Source organism: Narcine bancroftii, chromosome 7 (assembly GCF_036971445.1).
Source record: "Narcine bancroftii isolate sNarBan1 chromosome 7, sNarBan1.hap1, whole genome shotgun sequence".
NCBI lineage: Eukaryota > Metazoa > Chordata > Chondrichthyes > Torpediniformes > Narcinidae > Narcine > Narcine bancroftii.
The window spans coordinates 171,476,312-171,502,521 of NC_091475.1; the positions used below are offsets into that span (position 1 = coordinate 171,476,312).

A 26,210-nucleotide genomic window follows, 5' to 3' on the forward strand; every position below is an offset into this window, starting at 1 on the left:
GCTGCCTCGTGGTCCAAGCCCCGGACATCGCTCTATGCCAGGTCACTACTGTGGACATCACTGGAAGTGTTGCAGGTAAGGTGTTCACTACACTGAAGCTGAGCTGTAATATTGCGTTAGATCAATACTTGCAGAAAGCTGCACCCTGCCTTGGTACCGGGAACCAGGTGTGTGTAAGAGTCCCTGTTTGTAATGTGTGTACGCAAGTGTGTGAGGATATCGAGTATCGTTTCACTATTGTCGGAGTCCAACCAAAGTCCAAGGTGGATGGCTATATCGTTGCTTAAGTGAAGTAGTAATCGAGTAATGTTTAACATTCTCCCGTTTGTCTCCCCTGTGTAATACTTGTGTCCAGACTCATCTCTCTATGAACCCACTGAACCTGATACTCTTCCCAACACAACAGATGGGGACGCCTGATTCTAGACACCTGAGAGGAATCATTAATTCCACATCAAGCCCCATAAGTATTTTTATGTTTCAATGACAACATATTCATATATCCATATAATAATTACAGCAAGGAAATAGGCCATTTTGGCCCTTCTAGTCTGCACCAAACTAAATACTTTCCTCTAGCCTCACCTACCTGTACCCTGCCCATAACCCTCTATTCCCCTCCCATCCATATACCTATCCAATTTTTCTTTAAATGACAAAATTGACCCTGCTGCCACTACTTCTCCCAGAATCTCATTCCACACAGCCACCACTCTCTGAGTAAAGAAGTTGCCCATCATGTTACTTCTAAATTTTTGCCACTTAACTCTTAATGTCATTTCAGTCTCTCCTACTCTCAATGGAAAAAGTCTATCCACATCAACTCTACCTATCCCTCTCATAATTTTAAATACCTCTATCATATCCTCTCAACCTTCTATGCTTTAAAGATTAAAGACATAATTTGCTCAATCTTTCTTTGTAATCTAGATACTAAACCCAGGTAATATTTTTGTAAATCTTCTCTGCATTCTCTCTACCTTGTTGATATCCTTCCTATAATTTGGTGACCAGAACTGCACATGGTACTCTAGATTTGGCCTCACTAATGCCTTCAACATCACTTCCCAACTCCTGTATTCTATGCTTTGATTTATAAAGGCCAGCATCTAAAAGCCTTCTTCACCACCCTATCCACATGAGATTCTACCTTTAGGGAATGACGCACCATTATTTCTAAATCTTTCTGCTCCACTGCATTCTTCAATGCCCTCCCATTTACTATGTATGTCCTGTTTTGATTATTCCTACCAAAAAGAAGCACTTCACACTTATCAGCATTAAACTCCATCTGCCATCTTTCAGTCCACTCTTTTAAGCAGTCCAAATCCCTCTGCAATCTTTGAAAACCATCTTCATTATCCACAATTCCACATATTTTAGTATTATCTGCATATTTACTAATCCAAATTACCTACCCATCATCCAGATGATTAATGTATATGACAAACAGCACTGGACCCAATACAGATCCCTGAGGCACACCACTTCTCATCAGCCTCCAACCTAACAAACAGTTATCCACTACAACTCTCTAGCATTTCCCTTCTAGCCATTGTTGAACAACATCCACTGCTTTTCCTTCATCAACACTCCTTGTCACCTCTTCAAAAAATTCAACAAGATTCGTCAAACATGACATTCCATGCACAAATCCATCTTGAGTATTCTGATCAGACCCTGTCTCTCCAGATACTTGTATATACTATCTCTAAGAATGATTTCCATTAATTTACCTACTACAGATGTCAAACTTACAGGCCAATAATTGCTAGGCTTGCTCCTCGAACCCTTTTTAAATAAAGAAACCACATGTGCAATACGCCAATTCTCTGGCACTAAACCCATCTCTAATGACATTTGAAGAGTCAATGTCAGAGCCTCTGCTATTTCCTCACTAACTTTTCTCAAAGTTCTGGGGAAAATCCTCTCGGGACCAGGAGACTTATCCACCTTTATATGCTTCAAAAGCTCCAGTACTTCCTCTTTCTTAATCACTATAGTCTCCATAATTACCCTCTTTGCTTCCTCTACCCCGCACAATTCAATATCCTTCTCCTTAGTGAATATTGAAGAAAATAAATTGTTCAAGATCTCCCCCATCTCTTTTGGCTCCACACACAGTTGTCTGCTTTTATTCTCTAATGGACCAATTTTATCCCTCACTCTCCTTTTGCTACTAACATATTTATAGAAACCTTTTGGATGGATTTATTTTCACCCTGTTTGCTACAGCCACCTCGTACCTCCTTTTATCTTTTCTAATTTCTTTCTTAAGATTCTTTTTGCATTCAATGTATTCTCCGAACATCTCCCTTTTCCCTTGTTTCTTATATTTATTGTAGGTCCCCCTCTTTTTTCAAACCAAGTTTCCAATATCCTTTGAAAACTATGGCTCCTTCAAACTTTTGACCCTTGCTTTTAACCTAACAGGAACATAAAGATTTTGTACCCTCAAAATCTCACCTTTAAAAGACCTCAATTACTCTACTACATCCTGTCTATAAAAATCGCCCCAATCCACTCCTTGTAAATCCTTTCGCATTTCCTCAAATCCAGCTTTTCCCCAACTGAAAACTTCAACCCTAGGCCCTGATCTATCCTTTTCCATAATTACATTGAAGCTAATGGCATTGTGATCACTGGACCCAAAGTGCTCCCCAACACATACCTCCGTCACCTGACCTATCTCATTCCATAACAGTATATCCAACACTGCCCCTTCTCTAGTTGGTACCTATACGTATTGCTGTAAAAATCTATCCTGCATGCATTTTACACTCCAATCCATCCAGCCCTTTCATAGAATGGGTTTCCCAGTCTATATGTGGAAAATTAAAATCTCCCACAATCACAACCCTGTGCTTATTACAAATATCTGCTATCTCCCGATAAATTTGCTCCTCTAGTTCTTGTTCAGCATTAGGTGGTCTATCCCAAAAATGGTCCCAGTGATCCAGAAACTTGAATCCCTGCCCCTTGCTCTATCCCTTCAGCTACACATTTATCCTCCACCTCATTCAATTTTATAAATTCAGCAAAGTATTGTCCCAGTCTATTTAATCTCTGCTCATGTAACAAATCTGCCAGAGAAGTAATTAATCTTGTGAACCTTCACTGCACTTCCTCGATTACAACTGTTGTTGACTTCAGGCAAGGAAAACCAGAGGTGTACGGTCCAGTGATCATTGGGGCATCAGAGTGGAGAGGTCCTTGAGAGTCATTATCTCGGAGGATCTTTCCTGGACCCAACGTACAAATGACATCGTGAAGAAAACGCTTCTACTTCTTCAGGAGTTTGTAGATATTTGGTATGACATTGGAAACCCTGGCACATTTCTACAGATATGTGGTGGAAGGTGTGCTGACCGGCTACATCATGATATGGTATGGACACACCAATACCCCTGAGCAGGAAGCCCTGCAAAAGATAATGTACACAGCCCAGGACATCACAGGTAAAATCCTCCTCACCATTGAGAACATCTACAGGGATTACTACCATTGGAGACCAGCAATTATCAAGGATCCACATCACCCAGCACATGGTCTGTTCTCACTTCCATCAGGAAAGAGATATAGGTGCCATAAGACTCATACCAGCAGGTTCAGAAACAGCTGCTACCCCTCCACCAGCAGACTCCTCAACAACAAACTCAATCAGGCATTTATTTAAGGATTCTTTTTTCTCTCTCTTTATTTGTTTACATGTATACGCTGAGTCTGTTTTTGTTTTGCACTAGCTACAAGATGAATTGTAATTCCGCTTCACCCGCAGGAAAAAAAGAATCTCAGGGTTGTTTGTGTTGTCATGTATGTACTCTAACAATAAATCTGAAATCATAAAACAATCATAAATCACTAAATTTGTATCCAGCCCTGCAGAAAATATTCCAGATATGGTTTCTCCAGGGTCCTATATAATTGGACATTCATTTACTTAGCTTCATGTCAGATAGATAATATATCTGTTTATCCATCTGTAAGGAGCGACATTACCTTTTCAGAAACAATGTTTATATAATTTTCTGCCCTGCTTTAAGGTCTCTTTGAATGGTAGAACTATGTGGAGTGCAAAGGACAGTTATGATCTTGAAGGGTTTTGACAGGACTAATCTGTCAACAATTTGAAAAGTTTATTGAAAAATATTTTCAGTATTGATCCTGTCAATTGAGTAGAATTTATGACATTTGATATCTCTAACTGTTAAAACTAGGCTGAAGAATTTAACCTTGATAATTTGGGAGCAATCTTTCAAATAGCCAGGCACAGCAGATTTATTTTCAAATAAAGGAATCACAATCACTACTCGAAAGTGAGCAGCTACCTGCATGCAGATATCAATGTATCTGAAAATGAAGGTTTGGGAATCCTTGCAGCTAAGGAACACCATGACATTGTGCATCATCCTCCACCAAAAGTACATATTTCTAAAATCATTGTGGAACCTCAGTTTTTCCATAAAGCTGGAGATGTAGTAATCTGTGACAAGGTTAGTAGTAGATTTCAGACACATATGGGTTGACTGGATTGGTAGATTAAATTTAACACAAAGAAATGCAATATTACATGTTAAGGAATAATGAGAGGCAATATAGAGTGAAAGACACAACCCTAAAGGAATAGTGTGGCGGCTTGCTGTGACGGCGATCGAGCCAGCGCTCCGGGCAGCGAGCATCACCAAAGGCCAGCAGCCTGCGCAGCGGCACTGGTCCCAATGAGCAAACGGCAAGGACAGCTTAAAGGCCAGTGACCCCAAAATGGTGCTGGCCTTCCTGCGCAGCAAACAGACAGGGACAGTGCATGGGGAAGAAGGGTATTGTTATGCAGGAAAGTACCCGCGTGTGGGAAACCCGCTTTGGTTATGCATGTTGTGATGTCAGCCGGGGGTGGGGGGGGCGAAATAGCGGGAACAGTGCAAATGTAAAAGTCACGCCTGAGCCCTAATAAAACTCAGAGATTAACCTGACTATTTCATGTAGCATGCGGCTACAATTGGTGAACCCAATGGTTTAGATGGCATCTCAACCCAGCGATGAGTGAACAGGCAGCAGTCAACGTGGTCACTCTCAAGCTGCTGACCTTCTGGACGAATCGACCAGGGGTGTGGTTTTACCAGGCTGAGGACAGTTCTAGATCTGGCAGATCACAGCTGAATCCACCCAGTACTACCACATGGTGAGTGCCCTGGACTCACAGCAGGCTGGGTGGCCAACTTCATCCAGGAGCCCGCATTGGAAGGGCTCCCATGGTGTGAGAGAGGGACACGTCTACTCCACCTGGACAAACTAGGCGACAGTCCCCCATCAGCCCACATGAATGAGATGCTTGCCCTCCTGGCCAAACACAAGCCCTGCATCATGTTCGAGCAGGCGTTCTTGCAACAACTGCCCGAATACATCCAACTGCTCCTGGATGACATGGATTTCAGCGACTCCCGGAAAGTCATAGCACGAGTCCTCAGAAACAGAAGAGCGAGTGCTCAGCGTCCATGGGGCTTGCCATTAAATCCCTCAGTCAGATCTGTGCAGAGCCACTGAGAGAACAGCAGCGCTCTGGAGGAGGTGATCCAGATGACCAGTGGTGTTTCTACCACCAGAGATGGGGCACTGGAGCCTGCCTGTGCCAGCCGCCATGTATGTTTCATGGAAACGCCAGGGCCAGCCATCGCTAATGGCCACAACTGCTGGCCACCAAGACAGTCTCCTATACACTTGGGACTACCATTCTGGATGATGCTTCCTCATGGACACAGGAGCAGAGGTCAGCATCCTGCCCCCCATCGGGACAGGACACCAGGAACAGGCAGTCAGGCCCCATGCTGAGGGCTGTCAATAACAGCACGATTTGGACCTATGGTACCTGCAAGGTCCAACTGCAGATGGGTGGCACCTCTTCTCATGGGTGTTCATGCTGGCCACAGTGGAACAGCCACTCCTTGGGGCAGACTTCCTGCACGCCCTCAGCCTGCTAGTAGACCTCAAGGAAAGGAGATTGGTCCACACTAAGACTTTTCAAATCTTTCCCCCAAAGACACCAGGCTCTCAGCACTCCACCAGGACTTCATACAAAGATCAGACAAGGGGCCTGCAGTGCTAACCCCCAATTCACCGACATGGAGTACAGCATCAAATCCTGATCCAGGGCTCACCACACCATGCAAGGGCAAGACACCTTCCTCTGGAGAAGCTCCAGCTGGTGAAGGAGAAATTCAGGAAACTGGAGGAGTTCGGCATCGTACAATGGTCAGACAACCCATGGGCTTCTCCCCTGTACATAGTACCCAAAGCAGCTGGGGGTAGGAGACCATGTGGCGACTATTGCCAGATCAATGAGGCCACAACACTGAATTAGTACCCTGTACCGAAAATCCAGGACTTTGTGGTAAACCTGAATGAGGCAAGGATATTCTTCAAGGTGGACCTCATGCGGGGATATTATCAGATATCCCCAAGACTGCCATCATCACTCCATTCGGCTTCTTTGAATTCCTCCAAATGCCGTTCGGGAAAAAGAATTTCACACAGACCTTCCAGCGACTCATGGGCGCAGTGGGCCGAGACCTGGACGGCACCTTCGTGTACTTGGATGACATTTTGGTGTTGAGCAGGAACCAACAGGAACATTTGGTGCACTTCCGCAATCTCTACACCCAACTGAGTGAGTTTGGCCTGACGATTAACCCAGTCAAATGCCAGTTTGGATTGGAGGCCATCGACTTCCTGAGCCACAGGATAACCAGGGAAAGAGCCACACCGCTACCCAGTAAAGTGGAGGCCATCCGGAAGTTCCCCAAACCCAACACAACCAAGGGACTACAGCAGTTCATGGGGATGATCAATTTCTATCACAGGTTAATCCCCTCAGCTGCCCAGATCATGTGGCCCTTGTTCCCCTGGATGGCAGGCAAGGCAAAGGACATTAGTTGGGATGAGGAGTCAGCAGAAGCCTTCATGAAGGCCAAGGAAGTCCTGGTGGATGCCTCTCTCCTGACACAACCCAGGTCAGATGCTCCAATGATCCTGACAGTGGTTGCCTTAGGAACGGTGATCGGTGGAGTTCTGGAGCAGGAGATTGAAGGAAGTCGACAGCCATTGGTTTTTTTCAGCAAACAACTGTGGCCTCCAGAACTGAAGTACAGTGCTTTCGACAAAGAGCTACTGGCGCTGTACTTAGCCATCCACCACTTCCGGTACTTCCTAGAGGGCAGGTCCTTCATGGCTTTCACAGATCACGAGCCCCTGACTTTCGCCTTGATTGAAATCTCAGACTCCTGGTCAGCCTGCCAACAACAACACCTGTCTAATATCTTGGAGTACACCATAGATGTAAGGCACATCTCCGGCAAAGACAATGTGGTGGTCGACGCATTGTCCAGGCAAAGTAGCCACATGATATCAAGGGGAATGGACTTCATGGCACTGGCAGAGGTGCAGCAGAAAGACAAGGAGATGCCCCAATATAGGATTGCCATATCGGGACTGCAGCTCCAGGACATCCCAGTCGGCACAGGTAATACCACCCTCCAGTGCGACGTGGCCACCAGTCATGTAAGACCCATCATCTCAGCGGCTTGGAGATGACAGTCCACAACTGACTCACCCATCCATCAGGACCACAGTCCGGCTGTTGGCCAGCAAATATGTGTGGTATGGATTTCAAAAACCAGTCAGCAGGTGAGCAAAGGCATGCACATAGTGGCAAATGACCAAGGTACAGCAGTACACCAAGACTCCACCTCATCACTTTGAGCCCGCAGAATGAAGATTCGACCACATCCACATGAACATAGTAGGACCCTTGCCGGTATCCCAGGGTTTCCTCTATCTGTTCACAATGGTTGACCACCTCACCAGGGGGCAAAAGTAGTCCCACTGGCAGACACGTCCACAACCTTGTGCACCATGGCTCACATCTCGTCCTGGGTGGCACAGTTCGGGTTACTGCTTCACATCACATCTGACAGAGGGGCCCAGTTCACTTCTAGTCTGTAATCAGACCTTGCTAGCCTGTGGGGTGCCCAACTGCATTACACAAAAACTTACCGCCCATGGTCCAATGGGTTGATGGAGTGCTTCCACAGGCACCTCAAAACCACACTCATGACCAGATTCCAAGGACCCAACTGGGTAGACGAGCTACCATGGGCACTGTTGAGCATCCACATGGCACCCAAGGAGGACTTCAACATTTCTTCAGCCGATCTAGTCTACGGAGTTCCACTGATGGTCCCAAGAGAATTCATACCATCCCTAGTTGGACAGCAAGACAACCCTGCAGTGTTCCTCAGCAGGCTAAGGGAATGAGTTGACAACCTGGCCCTGATTCCACCTTCCAGACATGGACACGCGAGGACCAACCTACCCAAAGACCTGCAGGACTGTAAATATGTTTTCATTCACAGGGATCCACATCATCCACCACTTCAGAGGCCATACGAGGGTCCATTCTGGGTCATCCGCAACAACAGGGCCACGTTTGAACTGGAGGTTAGAGGCAAGACGGAGGCATACCTCATCCCGACGTCCCCAGTCGAGACACCAGCACCATGCCAAAGAGGCAGGTCACCGAAGGCTGCAGAGACTTTGCCTCTGGGCACCAAGGACAATAACAAGAACAATATCACTGGTTCTGGGAGCGCTGGTAGTGGCATCAGGTCTCCGTGGTACTGGGGAAACTGCTGCTGGGGGAGTGATGGTAGCGGTGTCTGCTTTCCCTGGCTCTGGAGTGGTTGGGAATTCTGCACATACATGGCTATCGGGAGCACGACTTGTGGAGATCCTTCCACCCGCGCTTGTAGTGGCCCCTTTCTGATCAGACCGGGGTTTAGGGTCGGCAGCACCTGTACCGGCAGGGCTCTTGCCTATTTCTTACCTGCCCTATCGTACTTCTGTGGTCTTCCCCGCATTCCACCACGATTCCAGTACAGCAGTCCCTCACCATCTCTGTCCTTGGATGCACATGTGTGCTGGTCATCCCCGGATTCCATTCCTCAGGAAGAGTCTCCAGGTGGTCGGAAATGCATGCAGAAGCAGCTTCCATCCTAGTAGCTATGATATTCGTTTATTAAATTGTACTGACAATAACCACACCAGAGAGCTTTAATAAACTAATATGTACACTAAGGTGTCTTGTTTCTTTGCAAGAGAAACCTGGAAGGCGAGGCTGTAGCTCTGGACTGCTTTATATACAAGGTCACCAGGATGACCCCTGGTGACCTAGTGGTGTAATTACATATCACCACACATACAACTTGAGATGGTCTTGTAATAGTAGCTGATTCTTCAAAAACAGTTTCACTAAGGTGAGAGGAATTTCAAACCATTAGAATTAGCGTATGACCTTTGTGACTTGCCCGGCATATATCGATCAAAATGTCACAGGGTCTCCCATTGCAACAGTATGCACACTGCGGTGCAAAGTATTCATTCACTCAGTAGAACATAGATTGCCCTCCATAATGTTTGGGACAAAGACACTTGTTTCCTTTATTTGCCCCTGTGCTCCAGTTTTAAATTTGTAATCAAACAATTTACGTAATTAAAGAGCACATTCCATATTTTATTCAACTTTATTTGTATACATTTATGTTTAATCATGTAGAAATTAAAACACTTTTTAGATATAGTCCTCTCATTTCAGGTGACATAATGTTTGGGACATTTTGCTTCACAGATGTTTTGAGTAGTCAGGTATGTTTAATTGCTCATCGGTGCAGGTATAAGAGAGCTTGGCTTGCTTCAAAGCTTTTAATCACCTTTGGAGTCCATTGTTGCCATTTTTCAACTGGAAGGATGAGAGTTGTGCCAATGAAAGTCAAAGAAGCCATTATGAGGCTGAAAAGAACAAGAATAAAACAGAAAGAGACCAAGCCTTAGGATTACCAAAATCCACATCATTGGAACATCATTAAGAAGAAAGAATGTACTGATGAGTTCAGTAATCGCAAAGGGACTGGTATTCCAAGGAATATCTCCACTACTGATGACAGAATAATTCTCATCATAATGAAGAAAAATTCCCTAACATACGTCTAACAGATCAGAAAGACGTTTCACAAGGCAGGTGTGGATATGTCAATGACAACTGTTTCAATTTCTTTATTTGATTACAAACGTACATGTGATAGTACAGATTCTAACACCAATGTATATATGTACAGATTGTAGTGAGGAAGACTGTGATTAGCTGAGAGTGTAGGATTGCTCCTAGCCAGACTAGGTCATTCTGGACTGGTCGACCTACTTGTGATATGCTCCAGTCTTTTAGTTAATAAAAGCCTTGGTTTGGATCAACAAGTCTTTGGTTCTTTCGACACGCTCTACAGTACATTGTCAGTTTTTTTTTGGACTGCTGATTCTGCCTCGCCCGTGGAAATAAGAATATTAGGGTTGTATGTGATGCCATGTATGTACTCTGACAATAAATCTGAATCTAAAAATGGGGATGGGCATGAATTCCTGACCTTTTATGAAGGAATTAAAATATTAACTTTATTTGAAACTTGTTATCAAAATTTTTTCCTGGGCACACTAAAGCTAAGGCTGAAGCAGACCAGGATACTGGTGTGTTCATTATCAGGTAAGAGTGAGAGATTTGAGTGCATGGATAATACCAAGAAGGTATCACCTGAGGATTAAGAATACTTATACTGTTCATCATGAAGCTTGTCAACCAACAGTTCAAGCCAGGCTGAAATATTTATTTTATGTGTGTGTGTGTGGTGGGGGGGGGGGCGTGGAGAAGGCAGTGTTTCATTGTAGTTAAGGCCAGTGTTCTTTTTTCAGAGGTTTTTAGTGTAGGTGTTAGTGTAGCATTCATTTGACTTAACATGACCTATGACATGATATGACACATGTAGTGTTTGTGTAGTTTTAGTAGTTGTGATAATGGTGGCCAACTTGGTGGGGGGGGGGAGATCAGGGTTACAGGAACCCCTCTCTTTCTTTCTTTTCCAATATTTTTATTAACATTTCATAATATGCAGAGCATAAGGAGAATACAAATAACACAATAAAATGTTATGCCCAAGTCTACATAGTATAAATATCATAATTCCAAAGAATGAAATTGTGACCTATTAGAAATAATTCTCCTAACAAAGGAAACAGAGATAAAGAAATATTTATAACATTAAAAAATTAATCAGTTGGGTGGCCTATACCGAGGATCTGTTGAATAGTTTAAAACATAGCTCCGGTCCACATCTACAGATAACAAAATCAGCAAGTATTAATTATGTCCACGAAAGAAGATTTAATTGAAAGAATATCACCAGTTATATCCCATGAAAGTAATCAATAAATGGTTTCCATGTTTCTTCAAATTTAGTAGTTGTATCTAAAGTAAGGCTTCAGATTTTTTTCTAGATTTAAGAAAGACACGAGAAAGCCATTGAAATAATGTAGGAGAATCAGAGTCCTTCCATTTAAGTAAAATGCCTCTTCTAGCTAATAGTGTGGAAAAAGCTATAACTCGATATGCAGAAGTAGGTAAACAACCTACATCTGTAATTCCAAAAGGACCATTTAAGGGGTTAGGTTGTAACTGAATAACCAGCATCATTGATAGAGCTTTAAAAATCTTTCCAAAATTTTTCTAACATGGGACATGACCAAAACATGAGTCAATGAAGTCACCTCAGTATTGCATCTATCACAAGTAGGGCTCGTATTAGGAAAAATGCAAGATAGAGCTTATATGTCTAAAGATAAATTATGAACTATTTTAAACTGTATTAAAGAATGATGTGCACAAAGCAAAGAAATATTAACTAGTCTAGTAATTCTTCCTATGTTTCAGGAGATAATGTTAGTTGAAATTCTGATTCCCTTGTTTGTTGAATCTTATCTATGGGGATTGATCTCAAATTTAATATAAGAGCATAAATAGTACCAATTAAACCCTTCTGAAAGGGGTTTAACCAGAACACAATGTCAAGTAAATCTGGTTGTTGTAATGCTTGATAATTAGACATTACTGTATTCAGGAAATTTCTAATCTGTAGATAGTTAAAAATATTCATGTATGGTAAATTATATTTGGTAGTAAGTTGTTCAAAAGACATCAAACCACCATCAGCAAATATATCTACAAAAGAGATAATACCTTTAATCCTCCAAATAAGGAAGGTTCAGTCAAGAGTAGATGGTGTAAAAAAAATAACAGAGCTCCTCTTGATAAGAGCCGAGGAGGAAATCTCCAAACATATAACAGGCACTGTGAAGGATGGCCCGTTATATGACAGGGTCGCCTGTAGACTCAGGGACCTGGATTTGACACTAGGTCTGCCATATTGTGAAGGCAATCACAAAGCACAAAGATTTGACACTACATCTGCCGGATTAGGAGGGAACTGGTCAGTAGGTTTGTTCTCAGTTTGAACAGCCCACTGCAGTAGATTTTCCCACACTCTTTTATAAATTGTATGTGTATGTGGTTAATTCCCGCTACAATTTAATTGCCCTGCGCATATGTAATACGTCACTCAGGACATCATCACTGGAGGTAGGCCCCCTTTAGTTCATAATACCAGTTATTTAATGTTAAAGGGTGCAGAGACCTGGAATTTCATGGTCCAGTGTGAATGGTTTTCCTGGTATTTCAACATGGGTCATTCAAACACCAGTTTCATGGGTTGCTAATGTGAAAAGGCCAAATAAGTCTGTGCAGACTGATTATTATATGTAGTTTTATGACTCATGCTCCTCATTGTAACAAAAGCTTGCAGTTAGCTGGTGCCATTAATGCTGTAAAAAAAAATCCCAATAACAAATTAAGTCAGGAAATCAGTCATGCATAAAGACTCCTCCAGGCTAAATTTATCTACACTGTCTTACTGTTTATTTATTTGTCTCTGCTCCCAATTAAAAAAGTAAGATCACCATTTAAAGCTTCTCGGTGATTGTCAAACATCTTTATAATTTTGTTTCTTCAATGCACATTAATGTCTACAATAATCTAAAAATAGCCTTGATTTAGCATAATATAATGTTGCAAATAATGTATGTGTGCATTCATTTAGAGAATAATTTTTTGGGCTAAACGCAGAAATTGATGGAAACATTCAGCAGATGAAGCAGTATTTGTAAAGAAGAAACAGTTAACATTTCTGGTCTGGACTCTTTTTAAATTTATGATTTTCAAGATCTATTGGGTGGATGGAGAGGAAAAGATTCAAGTATATGTTCATAGCTTGCTTGATAATATACAACATTCACCAACTCCTGGGAATCCCTGATCTATGGCAACTGAAGAGAAGAAGGATCATTTGGGGTGGTATTGAAAGCCTCACGTCCATTCATTGGATCTCACTTCTAAATGACCACTTCACAAACTAGCCACCACCATTTCAGGCACCTCCTGCCTGCCCCATTTGTGGAGAAGTGTGTGGTTGCCAAATTGGTCTTTACAGTCATCTCAGAATCTATAAAATTAAAGTGGAAGCAAGTCATTTTCGAGCCTGAGGGACTGCCTAAAAAGGTGAAGAGTATCTAATTGTATGAAGTATTTTCTTGACTACACCAATCTTTATCCCCAAATCCTTTTTTGATTCATTGGATTCACTTATTTCATAGAAAGCTTCTACTTCCTCAGGAGTTTGCGGAGGAGCTAGTGGAGTTGTTCAAGTGAACCGGTACAGACTTGAAGGGCCGACATGGCCTGTTTCCGTTCTGTAAACGGTTATATGGTTAAGTCCTAAAGCTACAGACAAATAATTTGAACTGAAGGATAAAATGTTTTGTAGAATCCACACAGCAGGACATTAAATTGATTGCACTATATATTTATATAGCCAAGACACATACTTTACAGCCCAAGGAAACAGAGATAAAGAAATATTTATAACATTATAATATATATATATATATATATATATATATATATAAACCCAAATAATCTACTAAAAAATTAATCAATTGGGTGGCCTATACCGAGGATCTGTTGAATAGTTTAAAACATAGCTCCGGTCCACATCTACAGATAACAAAATCAGCAAGTATTAATTATGTCCACGAAGAAAGATTTAATTGAAAGAATAACACCAGTTATATCCCATGAAAGTAATCAATAAAAGGTTTCCATGTTTCTTTAAAAAGTTAAAACATTTTATAAATAAAGGTCCACTAGCTACACCTAATGGCAAAACTTTATAGATTTTTAGTTAGGAAAAGTACTTATTTTTGGATTTGAGACCAGAATTTAGCAATTTTTTTCAGTATTCCTTTTTTAAAGGTTTTGATTTCATGTGAAAGATGGAATACATTTCTTGCATTGTCAGTGATTAGTGAAATTTCATGGTTAAGATTTGCTTCTATGGGTTTTGGAAGATTATAAGAAGAGAAGCTATTTACCTGACTAAGCGATTCATAACAGAAGAGGATAATCAGAATTTTAGAGTTAGACTATTTAGGAGTAAATCACAAAACACACTTTCCCCTTTCTTCTGCAAAAACCTATGGCTGTTGGGCTGTTTGTTTAATTGAAATTCCATGACTGAGATATGCATTTTTATTGGGTAAAGGTATCAAAATTAAGTAAATATTGTTGAAAACAGAAATAATTAATTGATTGAATGATAGAACAAGGTTAAGTTGCTGCAAGACCTATGTGTGTTATTCAGTCTTTAAGTTGCATCACAATCAATGGACCACCTGAGCAGAATTACCGGCAGATTAGATTAGCTATAAGAAATAATCACTGTTCAAAATTTTTTTTTATATAAAAGGTTTGCTTCCTGAAAAAAAATTGGGAATTATAATAGACAACTTCAAGATGAGTTGGAGAAATATTAAATTAGCTTTTATTGAATTTAGCATGTTTAATTGCATAATGATGCTGGGACATTGCATTAGTTCAACTGATTTAAAAATGTTTTGCCCCTGATTTTCATTTGATGCCTCTCATGTCAGTATTCAACAATAGTTGGCCAGCATTGATGGATTCTAATTGCCCTGATACCACTTTTCCATGGTTGCAATATCCTGGTGAAGATGCAGAAAATTAATTTTCAATGGCATGTTGCATTTCATGGTTTTGTATGTCAATCAGTTTTGTGCCAAGAAAATTCTCAGCAATATCTTTCAATGCCTTCCATACATGTGCAGGCCTAAGGTAACATTTGGATAGCACCTGCACTAAATACATGCCCAGGGATGCTTGGGCTGACCAAAACAGATTGCTTTGTGGGCAATATACTAGTAGACTTAAAATATGACAGGAAATCACAAAAAAAACAGGTTATAGCTTAAAAAAAAGTACATGATAGGAAAAATTTAAGGTGATTCTTGTGATAGCAGCCCAAAATCCATAAAATACACCCAAAAGTGTTCAGGAAGCAAATCATCATTGTCCAGTGTGATCAATGTAGGATACACATACATCAATTGTGTAACAATTATGTAACATATTGGCCAACATTTATGCCAAAAATACTGATAAGCCTCCATTTTTAAAAACTTTTTTCAGCCTTACCTGATCTAAATTGTTACTCATTGATCTTGGGGTGTGACTTTAGCTGTTGGTTAAATGCGATTTTAGATCACTCTTCCCCAAGATCAGGTACTCATTCTAAATCAGCAGCTTTTATTTTTTGTCATATTTTGGTGTTTCAGATTAATGGGCTTTTTAAAATCTTAACAGAGAATTATCTTTTTTTTTGAATGTACATTGTTCTTACTCTAGAATTTATTATATTATAATTAACAATCAATTGATTTCTTGGACTAAATCATGTGATTACCAAGCAATAGCTATATCTGATCATTCTCCTGTTACAGTGGAACCCTAATATAGTGCAATAGTTAGGGTCCCAAAAATTGCATTGTGAATAAAACAGCTAAATCAAGGTTTCACTATGAACAATATATACATACATCAATCACAGCAGAAACCCACACCCCAACATTCACAGCAGCACACCCCTACCCCATTTGTAGCAGCCCTCACTCCCCCCTTTTCTGGCAGCACAACCTTCCTCCTTGTTTGCGGCAGCACTCACCCTCCCTTTCGTGGCAGCACCTCCCCAGTTGTTCATGGCAGAACTCACCCCACTGTTCCCAGCAGCGCTCATCCCCCCATCCACCCAGATAAACATTACTGTACTTAATCATTTAGATGCACCACTTGTAAACATCCGTTGCACCACAGGGTGGCCATTCCTGGTACTGTTCCTTCTAAAATGGACTTGCTAACACCCCATCTTAAAGAACGGATTGTGCACATTAAGCAGCACATGCCTTGTATATATTGGGGTCCAATAACTCATCGTGTTATATCCAAATTCATGTTAAATCAGGGTTCCACTGTATTTTGATTTTGAATTTTCAAAAAGATAATGGAGATTTAATTCCACTATACCTGCAGACAAAGAATTTTTACATTTTAGGAGAAGCAAATACAGTTTTTCTTTACTACTAATTCCACCCCATTGATGTCTAATTTGATTGTTTGGGATACAATGAAAGCTTATTTGAGAAGACAAATTACTTCTTATACAGCAAATATTAAGAAGAAGGATAATAAAAAAGATTGAATTAATTAATTAGATTACGTGAACTGATATACTATTTGCTCAAGATAAAAATCTGGAATTATACAAAAGAAGAGTAAAACTCAAAACCAAATTTTATCTTCTCACTACATATCCTATTGAACAACAATTGTTGAGAAGTAAAAGTAATTTTTATATTCATGGTGAAAAATCTGGTAAGATATTGGTAGGACAATTGAAGGGAATCTCAGTTAAAAGCAAATTAACAAGATTTGGATAAGATGTCAAAAGTTTTTAGACTGAACTAACTTACCCACCCTATCTCAGGATAAGCATACAAGTTTGAAGGCACCTATTTCTCAGGAGGAACTATCCCTTGGTATTTTCTCCTTATAATCTGGTAAATCTCCAAGCCAGATGGTTTTCCTGCTGAATTTTATAAATCTTTCTCCAAATGACGTACCTCACTTAAGATCTGTGCTTGATGAATGATTTAGGGATGAGAAGCTTCCCTCATCTTTTAATGAGGCTAGTATATCACTTATTCATAAAAAGGGAAATAATTAACAGAATGTGCATCCTATTTCATTACTTAATATAGATATGATTTTATCTAAAATTCTATCACATAGTTTAGAAAATATTCTACTATACATCCACAACAGATCTACTTCCATCAGCCATTCCAGTGTCTTGCTGACAAAACCTGCCCTTCAGGGTTCTTCAGATGATAATCTCTTTCTTTCAGGTCACCACAGAGTTAATTTTTGTTTCCCTTATTCCAAATGAAACATTAGACAGCCAGTCCTCTCCTCTTGCATGAACCACAAGGGCTTTGACTAGGCCATCTTCCAAACTGGGGCTTCTTGCCAGCTTGTCCTGTTCCAGTTCCAGCTGCTCTTGCTGGCTATAACACTATACAAGTGATCTCCGTCCATCTCTTTCTCTCTCTCTCTCTCTCTCTCTCTCTCTCTCTCTGAGAGAAAGACTGTTTGACTCCCTCTGCTTGAAAAACCACATGACCCTCTTACAACAGCAAGTTCTCCTTCCAGACAGCAGAGGCTCCAACATTCTCTTTCAAATGTTGCCTTTGGTAAACAACAATCCATTAGTGAAGTCTCTTGAGCACTCTTCAAAGCTCTTGCAAAAGGTGTGAGGCCCTGATATGTCTAGCATTAGGCAAAGCTCCAGCATTTCAAATAAGTGTTTGTATGTGATCTACTCGAATAAACCTTTCACAATTTATCACCCAAAGACATATTAGAGACAGAATGACAAATACAATCAATGTTTAGATTAGTTCAATCTAATTTTCTTCATCAATTATATCTAATGCCACAGAAATTAAATAGATTGAAGTCAGATTTATCAAGATCAATGTTTTAGATGTCACCAGAAGATAGGTACTTTTTTTTTAACACTCTACTAGATCCTGTCCGAAAGTGAGACCTATCTGGATAAAATTGGGAACATTTTTTAGAACCAGTTACAGGAATTAAATTTCCACAAAATCCAATGTTATTTTTATTAAATAATATTGTAGAGACAAGACTAATATTGAAAATAACTATATATCAAAAATAATTTGTAAATATTACATTAGCACTAGCAAGAAAATTTATAGTGGAAATTGGACTCTCATCTGGGTATGGAACGGTGGAATACAGAAATGCATAGATGTGTCCCCTTGAGAAGATTACTTAAAATTTAAGAAATAAAAATGATGTAATTTTGAAAATTTGGCACCCATATTTACAAACTATGGATATAAATTTATAGATATTTTCCCTAAACTTTGAGAACCTCATTAACCTGCTTGGAAGAATTAAAAAAATATAAATGGTTAGAACTGTGTGGTGGGCTTTGTCTTCTTGGCAATCAGAACTTTTCTCTTCCTCTTTTCTATTTTTGTCTATCTCTTCTTTGCTTCTTTCTTCTTATCTCTTTCTTTCTATATGGGGATTTACTATAGGGGAGAGGGTTGGGGGTCTATACCATCATGTATAATTGAACTGATTAATATTTGATTACTGAAATTTGAAAATTTATGATTACATGTATAGATAACATTTTTAATAAAATATTCAAAATAAATCATCTATATTGGAAATTTTAGGTTCCTTTTCACTCTTTTCCTTTTCTAAATTGACAACATAATCTAATAATGTTTGGCTCAATTTAGAATTTTATTTTGGCTTTAATAGTTTCCCTCTTGCCAGTCGCAGTATAGATAACCATCTTTTTCAACTGCCTGTGTTGGACACAGGTTTTAAGGAATGGAATAGGTTAGGTATCAAAAGTTATAAAGATCTTTTTATTCAAGATAACTTTGTATCTTTTGAACATTTGTCAGCTAAATTTAATCTTCCTAATAGACAATTTTTCCCGATATTTACAAGTTAGGCATTTTGTTCAATCTAAGTTTTCTGATTTTCCTCGAATCTCAATTACAATTATTCTAGATTTTTTTTTTTTACTTACAGTTTGTTCATGGTGGATTAATATCATGTATTTATAATGACCTGCTGCATTAAGAATGGTTTGGATCATGATTTGAATATACTCTTCGCTTGATTAATGATTCCTCATTTTATGCAAGGCAATGTTTATTACAATTTAAGATGGAACATAGAATACATATGTCTAAACTTAGATTATCTCATTTTTTTGCAAATGTTGATCCATTATGTGAGAAATGTAAAATTTTTGAAGCTTCACTGATTCTTGTGTTTTGGAAGTGCACCAATTTCGGAAGATTTTGGGAAAAGATCACTCTTTACTACTCATACATAGTGGTTACATGATGTAATGCCCTATTTAAACTTGGAGAAAATTAGATGGAACATTAAAGATAAAAGTTTCAATTTGAAAAGATGTAGGAGCATTCATAGAATGCTTTCCTGACTGGAAAAGTTAAGAAGTTTGGAGGCTCCAGAGATTCTCTATCTAGTGTCTGAAGATTGGTATTTTGATCCATATCTATAACTTTTTCTACAAGGTAACCTTGATTAGAGGGAGTGGATAGATTAGATTTTGTTTTAGTTTTTTTTGTTTTCTAATTCTTCTTTGTTTTTCTTTTTATTCCTTTTTTTAGATTAACTTGTTCAATATAGGTTTATATACAGTTGTCATAGATCATATAATTAAATTAAACAGAACTTGCCCTTTGTTTAGATCAAGGGATTGTCTAATGTAGTTTTACTTATTTTCCAACCAGAATTATTTTTAAAGAAATATTGATATGGAGCGATGGCTACTCTGCTTACTAAATAACTCCACAACCAAACGGGTTGAGTTCAGTGAGCAAAACTGATTTATTGAGATCTGCCTTGCTGTTCTTATTCTCCCAGCCCAGACCTGGCTGAGAACCGGACCGTGGGTCCGGATGTCATCAGGGTGTCACGTGGGCAGCAGAGTGCGGGTTCTAAGCCTGGTGCCAAGGTCAGGAAGAAACCCACAACAGCACTATATTGGCCGGCTCCCCTGCCGGATGTGTGACATGCGGGACTGATTTGCCTGCCTAATGGCGTGCCACCACACAACCACCTCCAGTACCGACGGCAATGTCCTTCTTTGCCGGGCGGCCTCGCTTCTTGGGATGGGCCTCAACCACTGGTTCGTTGGGGTTGAGGCGTGCTGGCTTTAATCTATTCCCAGTAAACAGTTCCCTCTTACCACCGATATCCAGTGTGAAGGTGGATCCTGAATGCTCGATGACTCTCTACGGCCCTTTATGCAGTCTTTGAAGGGGTGCTGTGGACGGGCCTCACCTGACGACATATTCTGCGGAATACAGCTGGTGGTGGGGGTGTGAAGGAGTCCAACTGGGCCTGGAGGCAGGGAAGTAAACTGTGCGGCGACTGCTGAGGGTTATGAGGTGCATTGATAAACTCACCGGGCAGAGCTAATGGTGTATCATAGACCAGCTCAGCCGATGGCGCCTGCAGGACTTCTTTGGGTATTGAGCAGATGCCCAGGAGTACCCAAGGCAGCTCATCCACCCAGTCGGGGCCGGTGAGGCAGGCCATAAGTGCCGACTTAATGTGGCGGTGCAATTGCTCGACTAGACCATTGGCCTGTGGGTGATAGGTCGTTGTGTGATGCAGCTCAATTCCCAATCTGTTGGCGAGCTGTGCCCAGAGCGCGGAGGAGAACTGCGTGCCTCGGTTGCTGGTGAGGTGGGTCGGGACGCCGAACCGGGCAACCCAACCGGTCAAAAGTGCTCGTGGAGGCATCTGGCATCGGAATTGCCTCAGGCCAGTAAATGGTGCGGTCTACCACCATGAAAAGGTAGTGGTTACCTCGGGAAATGGGTAAGGGGCTGACAATGTCCACATGTACATGGCTGAACTGTTCTCAGATGTGTTCGAAGTCCTGCACAGACATTCTGATGTGCTTGTGTACCTTGGAAAGCTGGCAATGGGTGCAGGTCCTGACACAGTCTGCAATGTGCTTTCGAAGCCCATGCCAGATGAAGCGTTCTGCCACCATACGAACCGTGGACCTGATGGAAGGGTGGGAAAGGTCATGGATATGGTGGAAGACTTGCCTCTGTCACTGCTGGGGAACCACTGGTTGCGGGGTGCCCATGGAGACATCGCATAGGATGGTATCATCACCGAGAGGAGTCGGGAGGTCCTGGAACTGCAGGCCTGTGATGGCTGTCCTGAAGGTCTGCATCTCTTCGTCGGACTTCTGGTCCTGGGCAAGCTGGTCGTAGTCTAACCCAGGTGTCAGCGAGCAAATGGCCGGTCGGGAGAGCGCGTCGGTGACCATGTTGTCTTTCCCCGCCTTGTGCCGAATGTCGGTGGTGAACTCCAACACAAAGGATAGGTGATGCTGTTGGTGGGCCGACCAGGGATCTCTAGCCATAGTGAGCGCCTGAGTGAGGGGTTTGTGGTCGGTAAAAATGGTGAAAGGCCTCCCCTCCAAGAAATAGTGAAAATGACGCACAGCGAGGTACATGCCCAGCAACTCACAGTCGAAAGCGCTATACTTGCGTTCTGGCAGACAAAGAAGTCAGCTGAAGTGGTTTCCACTTTCCATTAACCTGCTGCTCCAGGTCAGCACCGACGCTGGTGGAGGAGGCATCGATGGAGAGCACCGTGTGAAGGTTGGTGCGTGGGTGGACGAGCCGGGTAGCCTTTGTGAGGGCTTCTTTCATGGCCTCGAATGCCCTGCTGGCCTCAGGAAACCAGGCGAGCGTTTTGTCCTTTGCCACAATGTGGGTGAAGAGCGGCTGCATGATGCGTGCAGCGCTGGAATAAATTGGTTGTAAAAGTTGACCATACCCGCGAACTCTTGTAGCCCCTTGAGGTTGTCTGGGCGTGGGAACTCCCTGATTGCAGCGACCTTCATAGCAGCTGGTGTAGCTCCTTCGGCTTTGATGGTATGGCCCAGGAACTGCATGGACTCGTTCCCAAACCGGCATTTGGCTGGGTTGATTGTTAGGCCTAAGTCAGCCAGTCGGAAGAACAGGGTGCGCAGGTGAGACTTGTGTAGTGCCCAGCCTCTGCTGGTGACAAGAATATCTTCCAGATAAATGAACACAAAGTTCAAATCTCTGCCCATCATATCCATGAGGGGCTGGAAGGTCTGGACTGCGTTCTTGAGCCCGAAAGGCATTCGTAGAAATTTAAACAAGCCGAAGGGGGTGATGATGGCCGTTTTGGGGATGTTCCCGGGGTGCACTGGGATTTGATGAAATCCGTGTACCAGGTCGACCTTGGCGAACACCCTTGTGCCATGCAGGTTGGCTGTAAAGTCCTGAATGTGAGGGATCGGGTAATGGTCAGGTACTGTCGCGTCATTAAGCCTTCGATAATCTCCACAGGGGTGCCAGCCACCAGAAGCTTTCGGGACCAAGTGGAGCGGCAAGGCCCAAGGTCTGTCGGAGCGTCAAATGATCCCTAGCTCCTGCAGATGCAAGAACTCCTCTTTCATTATCAAGGACAAGACGCTCGCCTGGCTTCCGGAGACCAGCAGGCCATCCGGAAGCTGACATGCTTTGGCATGGACTGGCGGGCCTTGTGTGGGGTAATGATGAAACACCCCGTGACGTGGTGAGGCAGTGGAGAACTGCAGCTTGAAGAGAGATGGGAACTCGTCCTTGGGTGGCTGACCATGGCCATCTGTGGCTGCTTTGTGCAGGAGTCATTGAGACGAACAGATTGGAAGGTCGCCTACCTTGGGGGTCGACCAGGAGCCTGTGGGTGAGGAAGAAGTCGACACCTAAGAAGGAGGTTCAGAGAGACGAAACGGTGAACCTCCACAAGAACTTCCGCTGGCCGAGCTGGAAGTAGATGGTCTTGGTACCGTATATTTGGATTTTCGTCGAGTTGGCTGCACGGAGTGGAGGCCCTCGAGGCCGGATCCGGAACTTGATGGCTGTGGCTGGGATAACGCTGATCTGGACCCGGGTGTCGACGAGAAAGTGTCGGCCGCTGATTGCATCTCGCAGGTAGAGAAGGTGGCCAGCCGCTGTAGCCATTAACAGCGGCTGGCCTGGTCGTTTCCCTGGAACAAGCAAGGTTGACAGCACTTCTGAGCCTTGGTTCCCCAGAGATGGTGGAAGAAACAGAGGCCTGAAGTGGATGGCTTGCTTCTGGCTATGCTCTTTGAGGCCTCTGCAGGGGCTGAGTGTTCCTCCGCAGTGCTAGAGGAAGGTTTGGCATGGGCATGCCCGGGGTTCGTAACCAGTTGGTTAGTTTTATTAAAATACTTTGTATGTAGGATTTATAAATCAAAAATCAATAAAAATATTTTAAAAAGGATACTCCCTTGTTTTATAAATCTTAAAACAGATACCTAAAATACTATTGATAAACATATTGTGGAATTGCAATGGCATTCTTTACAATTATTTTTGCATCTAAATCTAAAGGTTATCCTTTCAAGCTCCACTGCCAAATTAAGTGCATAATTTTGTTGACACCATTAATATCAATAAAAGAAGTAGGGATAAAGCTCGGTTTTGCTATGACAGCCTATAAAATTAAAAAAGCCAAACGCACTATCCCAACTGCAAAATTAAAACAAGGATACTAGTAGGCATCAATCATCCACAGACCTGACATCTAGCCTGATTAACAAATTCAACGGTAAGGAATGATGATATAAGAGGTGTGTCTTCAATAAAGATGTTACAAAAAATTAGCAAAGCTTTAAACCAACATTTGACCCAATATTGCTGCATTATTTGGTGAACATCATTAAGTTTTTATGTACCTCAGGCACTGGGAATCTTGAACCTTGATGTTTATATGAGAGGCATTGTGGAAAATGAATATTGAACAGTTTCTCTTCCACATCCATTTATTTCTAATTCATTATTCTATTGTGGTGGCTAATGGGTCCATTTTGCGAGGCTGTTAACTGGAACACCCCAGGTGGGGGGGAGGGAGGGAATTTCTTTAGTTGGTGAGCAAATTAGATTTAAAAGAGATAAGAAATAGACTCATGGCCTCTTCTGCTTGTGCTGGATTGATGAAAACAGTCAATATCCTTTGCAGAATTATAATAGTTATCTTGATCCTAACATCTCCTTGTCAATCCAAAGCAATTACCCGTGAGGCAGGGTTATTTTATAAAATGCACACTCCAGCTTCTTTTTCTCCATTGTGTTCTGCATAAATTCCTTTCATACATGTTCTGCAATGCAATCAGTCATTTGTCTCCCAGGCCTTTTACCTAATTCCCTGTGCACAGTCTTTTGATTTCACTTGCTACAGCAACAAAAATTGAAATTTCCTAGGACCAGTGATCCTAGATAAATCTCCCTCACTTAGTATTAAGTGAGACCCAAAATTTTTACATTATTTGTTATCACCATGTGAATATATAAAATAATTATGCTTTGTTCAGTCATTTCACCTCCATTAAACTCTAAATTACTTCATATGTAATCAATATTCTTCAGTTAGTACAACCCTCCAGCTCATGGAAGCTATTTATTTAACTGGTTGATAATAAATGGGCTTTAAATCTTTCCAGGGAAGGCATTCTAGGATAGATTTGATAGACAAGACTGCACATTAGGCTTTAGAATATATTTCCCAATGATTTACAGACTCAGCTTTATCTCTAAGAATACCCATTGCTACTGACAATATACATGAGCCTAAGGATGAAGTTGGGAGTTCAGTTAATATGAATAAATATTGGCTTAAAGGATTGAAAAGGCATTTTCAATACCAACCTGAAATGAAGCACCGAATATCTGTGAAAACAGATATAGATGAATGAAATTAAAAAGTATGCATTATAACTTAAGGTTGACTGAACATGCATTCCAACTGGAAAATATGACATGGATCTTAATGTAGTTTTGATCCAAACAATTAATGATTTTTCAGAATATGACGTGAAAGTCTGATATAAAAACTAGTTGGAGGTGTTTATAAGAATTTTAAAAAATGTATATATATGAAATAGAAAAATCAGGTTAATAGCCAAAACAAGGAATTATTTGTTTTCAGCCATGGTCATTTTACAATCTGAGGCGCCTGCAAGCTCACACCAAGACACAAGAGAAACTTGTCCGTGAACTACTCTTTGCAGACGATGCCGCTTTAGTTGCCCATTCAGAGCCAGCTCTTCAGCGCTTGACGTCCTGCTTTACGGAAACTGCCAAAATGTTTGGCCTGGAAGTCAGCCTGAAGAAAACTGAGGTCCTCCATCAGCCAGCTCCCCACCATGGCTACCAGCCCCCCCACATCTCCATCGGGCACACAAAACTCAAAACGGTCAACCAGTTTACCTATCTCGGCTGCACCATTTCATCAGATGCAAGGATCGACAATGAGATAGACAACAGACTCGCCAAGGCAAATAGCGCCTTTGGAAGACTACACAAAAGAGTCTGGAAAAACAACCAACTGAAAAACCTCACAAAGATAAGCATATACAGAGCCGTTGTCATACCCACACTCCTGTTCGGCTCCGAATCATGGGTCCTCTACCGGCACCACCTACGGCTCCTAGAACGCTTCCACCAGCGTTGTCTCCGCTCCATCCTCAACATCCATTGGAGCGCTTTCATCCCTAACGTCGAAGTACTCGAGATGGCAGAGGTTGACAGCATCGAGTCCACGCTGCTGAAGATCCAGCTGCGCTGGGTGGGTCACGTCTCCAGAATGGAGGACCATCGCCTTCCCAAGATCGTGTTATATGGCGAGCTCTCCACTGGCCACCGTGACAGAGGTGCACCAAAGAAAAGGTACAAGGACTGCCTAAAGAAATCTCTTGGTGCCTGCCACATTGACCACCGCCAGTGGGCTGATATCGCCTCAAACCGTGCATCTTGGCGCCTCACAATTTGGCGGGCAGCAACCTCCTTAGAAGAAGACCGCAGAGCCCACCTCACTGACAAAAGGCAAAGGAGGAAAAACCCAACACCCAACCCCAACCAACCAATTTTCCCCTGCAGCCGCTGCAACTGTGTCTGCCTGACCGCATCGGACTGGTCAGCCACAAACGAGCCTGCAGCTGACGTGGACTTTTACCCCCTCCATAAATCTTTGTCCGCGAAGCCAAGCCAAAGAAGAAGACATGGGTGGCCCAAGGACTGTTGAATATGTCTGAATAGTTTGTAAGTCTGTACCAATGGGGTCAAATGGCCACAAATTAGAGTTCATCAGTGGTGTATGTAATACCAGGCATGAACCATACTTTAGCCAGTTGGAGCTCCTGAACTGGAGATTCTTAAAGGGACTGGAT

The 26,210-nt window shown here is 41.9% G+C and overlaps 1 long non-coding RNA gene across 3 annotated transcripts in view; it reads right to left on the reverse strand.

Moving 5' to 3' along the window:
• Positions 1–26,210, reverse strand: part of LOC138739386 (uncharacterized) — a 263,380-nt gene that overhangs the window by 77,665 nt on the left and 159,505 nt on the right. The window contains exon 4 of one of the 3 annotated variants that reach the window (XR_011342209.1): positions 16,111–16,360. The exons of the other annotated variants lie outside the window; for them this stretch is intronic. This is a non-coding gene — a long non-coding RNA (uncharacterized lncRNA). Of the gene's footprint in view, positions 1–16,110; positions 16,361–26,210 lie in introns of those variants that run through there. 3 annotated transcript variants of the gene reach the window in all.